The sequence below is a fragment of the Lolium perenne genome, chromosome 5 (assembly GCF_019359855.2).
Source record: "Lolium perenne isolate Kyuss_39 chromosome 5, Kyuss_2.0, whole genome shotgun sequence".
In the NCBI taxonomy this organism is placed as follows: domain Eukaryota; kingdom Viridiplantae; phylum Streptophyta; class Magnoliopsida; order Poales; family Poaceae; genus Lolium; species Lolium perenne.
In genome coordinates this window covers 207371568-207379466 of record NC_067248.2, presented here as the reverse complement: position 1 = coordinate 207379466, position 7899 = coordinate 207371568, and positions in this window count along the sequence as shown.

The window sequence follows — 7899 nt, the reverse complement described above, 5'->3', positions numbered from 1 at the left end:
CCTTCCAACGTCTGGCAGTACGTCGTAATCAGTCATGCTTTTTGACGCCAAGTACTCAGCTTGCATCCCGAAAGTTTCTGACAACCGGTGGAAATCCTTGTCGCACTTATCGGCTAAGGCAAAGCTTCCTTTTACTGTGATTGGTCCCTTTGGTCCAGGCATCCTCCACAACAGGTATGTATAGTGTGGCACCGCCATAAATCTAGCATATGCTGGTCGTCCCAACAGAGCGTGGTACTGCGACGGAAAATCCACGACTTCAAATTCGAGCCTCTCGATTCTATAATTTTCTCGGGTCCCAAACTGAACGTCGAGATTGATCTTTCCCAATGGATAACTTGGTTTCTCCGGTGTGATGCCGTGGAACCTTGTGTCTGTTGGTTTCAAGTTTGCTAAGGATATGTTCATCTTCCTCAATGTATCTGCATACATAAGGTTCAAGCTGCTGCCGCCGTCTATGAACACTCGAGAGACATCAAATCCCGCGATAACTGCTGGCAGAATAAGTGCTGATTGCCCTGGTCGAGGAACTTGCTGCGGATGATCTGCTATTGTGAAGCCGATATCTTGTCCTGACCAATTAAGGTACTCAACTGTTGGTGGAGGCATTTTCTCTGCCATAAACACCTGTCGTGAGATTACTTTCGAGCTCTATTGGACGGCCTTCCCTTCTGAATCATCGACACTGCTCCATTGGAGTTAGGATCAACATAAGGTGGTGGTGCAGGTGCTGCCGCTATTCTGAGCTGATGCCGATTGTCGTCTGTAATCGCGGGAGGAGGCGGCAAGTGAATCTCGCTTCTGGGTTCTCGAGGATTTCTCTGTGCTGCCCGCGCGTTAGCGTTTTCTGCATACCGCAACATTGCCTGAAAATTTCGACAGTCTTTTCCGCAAGTGCCCTGACTGTCTTTTACCGTTCTTTGTCGAGGAAAAAGTGCATCCGGCACGGTCCATTCATCATCTCTTCGTGGGACACGAAAGGTCTTGGGAACCTAGGCCCGCTATTTTGCCTCGCCGCGTGAATCATCCCTGTTATCACCTCGCTGTTCATTGCTTCTCTGGTAATCATCTCTGTTGCTTCCTCCTGTATTTGTCCGAAAACCTGCCGAAATTTGTCCTGGAGCGTCGTAGTTCTGGTACTGCCGAGGAAATCTTCGCCTCGGTTGATAGTTTCGACCACGGTCCTCCTCTGGCGACCTGTGCCGTTTGTTGTGGACAGCGTCTTCTCCATCTGCCCATTTATTTGCTATCTCCATTAACGCGGATACTGTCTTTGGATTGGTCCTTCCCAAATCCTCGACAAAATCTCCACGCCTGACTCCTGCGACAAACGCATCTATCGCTCTCTCGTCAGATATATTTTCTGCTGAATTTTTGATGATATTCCACCTTTGGATGTACTTTCTCATTGGCTCATCTGGCTTTTGTCGACATGCTCTCAATTCCTCTAACGACGCGGGTTTTTTGCACGTGGATCTGAAGTTCTTGACGAACACATCCTCGAAACTTTCCCAGCTGTCGATGGATCCTGGAGCGAGTTTCTTTATCCAAGATCGTGCGGCTCCACTCAAATGTACCTGGATGCTTTGCATAGCTGTTGCCCTGGTTCCTCCTGTCAGCTTCACCGTCTCCAGATAGTCGACTAGCCAATCCTCTGGATCTTGGAGGCCGTCGAACTTCTTGAAATTATCGGGTAACTTGAATCCTGAGGGGACTCGAGTTTTTCGGACTCTCCTCGTGAAGCATGGTAAGCCGCACATATCCTCGTCGTTAAGTTCGGAGATTGCCGATGATCCCTTCGCTTTGCCGCGCTCTGCCGACCCTTGCTTGTGCTTCTTTGTGTCTCTTGCTCCACTTGGTCCTTCAAAGTCTTTGCCGCTGTTGCTGCTGCAGGTCGTGGACTATTTTGTCTTGCCGCTCCTTCGGGAGGCGTTGATACAAACGCTGTCCCCATAGCTCCAACTCCTGCTACCGCCATATTGTACAGTGTTTCCCTTGGATCACCTGGAGGTGGTTTAGATGCAAGGATAAAAGCATGTGTCGCCATATACCCAGCCTCTGGTGTCTTAGGGATGATGTTTCCTCTTGTATCTATCGACATGAAGGACATGTCGAGGTTTTGGACCAAGTGTTCTCTTTCTGCTTCGGGTATGTGTTGCAGCCTTGATCTTGCTCTGTTCCGCGCCTCCCGGTGGCTATTACCCGTAGTTCTAGATTGTCGACTTAGATCTGCCCTTCTCCCGCCGGATGCGAAGGCTGCCTCCTTTCTCCTATTCAACTCAGCTGTCTGTTTTTCCAATTCCCTGGCAGCTCGTGCGAGCCTATATTGATATGCTTGCAATTCTTCTGGTGTGGCTGTGGTAGCCATTGGTTCTGTGCCGTTCATAGCTCTCGCGGCTCTGTCCCACGCTGCTTGTGAAAGTTGAACTCTATCTCGCGGTTCTGGCCCGACGTATTTGTTGCCCAGGCCTTGTCGCAGATTGGAGGGATCGACGTATGGATTTCCCCGTCGAAAGCCTCGTATGTCTCCTCTTGATCTTCAATGGCGTAAATCTGATGATACTTTGTACTCAGATCTACGTTGGGTTTGGTGACATCATCGTTGAGATTGATGAAGACCTTGCCCACTGTGATAGATTTGTCGATGAAGTCGTAACTGTCGACATCGCTTGAGCCATCGCTTATATATGAGTCCGCAGATGACTCAAACGACATGTCGTTGAAGATCTTGGCAAGTTTCTCTCTTGTTCTGGTGCTGACGTAACGTGTCGCCGAGGTTTCTTCTTCTCCTGACTCGATTGACGATGCATAGCTTGAAAAATCGGAATCGACCACCGACGATCCCGACGAAATCGGAATCTCGACACGATACGATCCTTCCTTCTCGACGCGAAAGTGAAACCTTCCGAACGTCATCTCCATGGGCTCCGCCAGATACGCATATGCATCCAAACGGGAGGGTGGGTGAGTAACAAAATCGACAAGACCAGCAGCGATCTGTTTACCTCGATCCATTGTGTTGCTTGCAGTTGATGATGTCGAAGATCTTGAACGTGCCATCGAGATCAGATCCTTACGCCTCTAATTCCCACAGACGGCGCCAATTGACAAGGTATCAACTTGTCAATGCCTATGGATTGTAGGCTAGGGTTTAGTTGGAAGTAGAGGGTAAGTAGATCTCGAAGGTTTCAGCCGAAAAGTACTCGACAATTATGAAAACTAGGGTTTGTAGACGATGATTCGATGATCTCCTCGTCCCTCGACTCCCCCTTTATATAGGAGGTGGAGCCGAGGGATTCGTGTAGTACAAATTACAGAGTCCGGGACGGTTTCTAACTCATCCCGCCAGATTACAAAATAACACTTCCTATTACAACTCTATCTTTCCTTAAATATATCTTGGGCTCTCGAATCCTCTTATTCTTCGGGTAGTGGGCCTTCAGTAAACCCCGGGTACTATCTTCGGCAAGCCCATTTGGGATGCCTATGTCACCAGGGTAGGCGCCGGCGTTACACCGACGAGCACGAACACCACCACAGCAGCACGGCACGGAGACGACGGCACTGGTACTGCAAGCAGCACCGCACCAGGTCGGTCTCAGGGGGCGCGTACGTCGACGGCGAGGACGAGAGTTCACCGGAGACCACCAAATCGTCCGAGGCGATTCTCTAGTGGATCCAGATCGGAGGCGATTCGCCAGGAGAGGACGAGAAGGGAGAAACTGCGCGGACAGATCGATAGATCTGCTCGTGGCGGTTCAGGTTCGGTAGGTGGCTACGGCGGGGGAGCCCGGCGATGGCCGGAGCAGGGCGGCGGCCATGGCGGCGACGCCATCGCCACGGGAGTCGCCAGACGGTTAGGGTTAGACGAGCGAGTGAGAGGGCCGAGTGAGGAGAGTGAGGTGGGCCGCTTCGGCGCCACCGAACCCAAAAGGGGGCCAGCCTTATTGGGCCGTCCCTGGGTTAAGTTATTGGGCTAGGCCCAATAGGGGTCCAGAGGGGTATTTTGGTCTTTTTACATTTAATAAAAGATCAAAACTTTACCAAATTTTAATAAATCATAAACAACTCTAAAAATCCAATAAAAATTGGATTTATGAATGAAAAATAAATCTTAACAAGAATAAAATATGAAATGGAATTTATGAAACAAATTCAAAATTATGAATTTTTAGAATTTAAATAATAACTTGGAATTTAGAATTATTATTTCCTTGTAATTAAAATTCAAGGAAAAATCTCAAATAAGTTCAAATACTTATTTTCAAACATTTCAAAATGAAATTCTACTAATCCAAGTCATTCCTTTGAAAGAGGGTATTTTTCCCAGAAAAAAATACTATACTCCTTTTTATTCCAAAAACTATAGAGTTCACTCTATAATTTCAAATTATTTTGGAATGACTAAGGTAATCATCAAGTAAAATCATTTTACTTTGAATTGTTGTACTTTGTGTGAATCACAATGATTAATACTTTTAAATCAATTGTAAATTACCGTCAAAGACATAAATCTTAAATACAACCCTAAATTGTACTAACTCATTGGGGTAAAGGGACTCAACATAAAATAATCCATCCATGATTGCATTATTTGGATTTTTATAACATTGTCCTTACCGGACAATGATGCTTCTTACAGAACCCGAGGTCCAGGTTCCATCAACTGCATTGAACTGCACTATCTCGCAGTCCACAGGCAAGTTCACCCTTGCTCATGTCAACTTGATTATTTTCTACTACTTTAATGCAAAGCTATATACTTATCATTCCTGCATCGCAAATGAAATGTTATTTTCCAACTATGAATATGACTATGTGGCTGGCAATGGAACCATGGTATGTGTTGATATGGTGGAGGTTCCATTGCAATGGGTTATATCACCCTAGGATTAAATTACCAATGCCGTCCAGTGATTCTAGCGCCGTACAAACCGCGTTGACCATGAGATCTATAATGGCTCTGGAAAAGCCAGCTGTATCTTTTCCCTTCTGCACGCCAACGGATTGGTAGAGCCGGCGGGGTGCTGGAGGCACTGCCGTAGGTTGGGATAGCCTTTTAAATCCCCATCCATTAGTGATGATGGCTCTACGATCTATGAAGGATTGTCCAAAGTACACCATGAGTAAAGCCGTATTATCGGGGGAAGTCTTGAGGTGTGCGGGTGGACAAAAGGGTGGGTTTGCAGTCGCGGAGAAGGCGGTGTGGGCTTGGATCTTTATACCTGGCCTCACACCAAAGGAAGTGTGAACGGGGGCAAGTCCCTGCGGATGGCAAAAAGGGTGAGATCTCTTGTGGGAAAAGTAACGCACCTCTGCAGAGTGTATCAAATTGTGGCTGTCACTCCTTGTTCCGGGAAGGGAACTGCGAACGCGGCAGGAAAGGAACTCCACGAAGTTCTGGTCAACCTGTGAAGACTGACGGGCATAGTTTTCATAATAAAAGCAACCTTTTGAAGAAATGTTTTCAAAACATGCATTGACCTGCGATTTCCTGATCAATGGTCGTAGCTAGTGCATCAAACACCTTTTATTCTTTTAGAACTTGCTGAGTACCTCTGTACTCACTTTCTTTCGACACCCTTGCTAGACTGTGATCCGGAAGTGGAGGCTATCAACGATGGAGCACCAGAAGGAAGCTACGAGCTGGTCTACGAAGAACCTGATCTTACCGGCGGAGTGGAAGGCGTAGACTATGGGATAGTCTACGGACCAGATGACACGGAGGTGGAGGAGTAGTGACATACCCTAGCATCATAGAGCCGAGCAGCGTAGAACTTACCTAAATAAGTTGTTGAGCTCTCTTTATATTTGTTATGAGTTGTAATCGTACTTAAGTAGTATCTTAGGGTGTTCTCATAGGACCTGTGAGAATACCAACTTGTTAAGACAATGTTTGTAATAAAGTATGGAGTGTTATGACCTGCAATGTTTCTGTTGTACCACTCTGAGGGATATGGCAATTTGTGAGGAAGCCCCTTCACAAGGATCATATCAACGACTTGTATACTACAACATGCAGTGGTATGCTGGGTCACCGCAGCTGGTATCAGAGCAAATGTTGCGACCTTAGGTTGGAAAAACCTAGTATAGGGAAGAAACCTGTAGGAGTCTAGTAGAAATAGAAAAGGATTCTCTAGAAATATGGCGATTATTCACTTGAGAATAGCAAAACCATATATTTTAGTGCGATGATTCTTTATTATAGCTATTATGCTGCATTATCACCACTAATATTCTGCTTTTGTATAAAGCCATAATGGCGAATACTTTTCCTAAGAGGACTTTGAGGAAGGTTGAGGGTTGGCTCGGTGATTATGATGGACCAATAACAGCTCTCCTGTGTTGGATGCTGAAGGAACTTCATTGTGATCCACGGATACCTGTTATCAAGTATACCTATTATGATGGGGAAATCCTAGCCAAGTGCAGAGTATCGGTTCAACTACCAGAAAAACTGCTGATGAGTCGTATAATGCCATACGGAGAAGCCAAAACTATCACCACAGCCTACCATATGGGCCTATTCAAGGCAATCCTTGAGATAAGGCAGCACAAGTCAGTAGAACTGCTATGTTCAGAGTTTTCTCATATACCTCATGCCGAGGAAGATGAGGATCCCACTCTTAATCATTTAGTGTTAGCACACGAAGTCCTGAAGCCGCAGACAAAGACATGGATAGTCGTAAGTCTTTATTGACCACGATGTATCTTTTACACATGAAGATGAGAGGTGAGATTGACCACATGCTAGCTGAGTTCACGGACCCTGATAAAGTCCAAACTCGGATGCGTGATTTGAGGGCACAACCACAACATACTACACCTTTCTTTAACCCAGACAGCGATGTAGATTTGAGTGACCAGTGGTCCAAGAGAAATCCACTTACAAGAGATCCACTTACACCTAACTTTGTTCCGCACTATCCACACGTGTCAGCATCGTATGATACTGGATATGGGGGAGACCATTCATGGAACATAAATCGCTCGGAGTCACCGATCGAGAACTCGACGGGTTGGCGTTTCGGGAACCTTTCGGTGATGAGGAGGAGCCAATTCCATGTGATACAGGAGATGAGAGTGATGCGGTTAACCAGAATGTTAACCAAAGCTATGGGCAGAAAGCGAAAGACACCAACTCCATTTCTTTAGATTTGGAGATGGGATTACCCAAAACATCCCAGTACGTCGTAGGTGAGAGCTCTGGAACAAAGAAAAAGAAGAAGAAGAAGATGAGGGGTCAAGTGAATAGGAATCCTCCATGGATGACTGGAGAAGAGGTGCTGTATTCCACTGGGGATATGTATGAGTCTTTATCTAGTTACTTTGGCATGACAGATCTCTGTCTCGGCACTTCGTCCGATTCAGACTACATACCTACGGGAAGAACTTTCATTCCGGACGGTCTTCGGAGGACAGACCGTTGTACCGGATGGACCCCAGGGATGTACGCGGAGGCGAGCTATGATGAGGAGGAGTAGAGCTCCAGGAAGAATAAAGTAATCTAGGTGGTATTGTAATAGAACGTATTTTAAATTCCCGTTGGCTTGGGCTTTGAGCCAAATAAGTGGTTTATATATACCACATGTAATATAAGTTTGTGAGTGTGTTATGTATTATACAAAGTATATACATAATAAATGTTTGCTTTGGATTTGCTTCTTGATTTTATTGTGTGACTAGTTCTGGGCAATGAGTTGAGCTCAGAAAACATTCGCATGGTGTAATTATGAGTAATCGCTCTTTGTTGCAGGACTAGGGGGAAATGGCGTTAGTAGAAACCGAAGAGGCTCGCAGAGAGCGGGAAGCCAGAGAGAAAGAGGAGGCAGATGCAGCAGCTAGAGCAGAGAACGCACCACCACCACCACACCCAATGTTGCACCCAGACTTCCAACA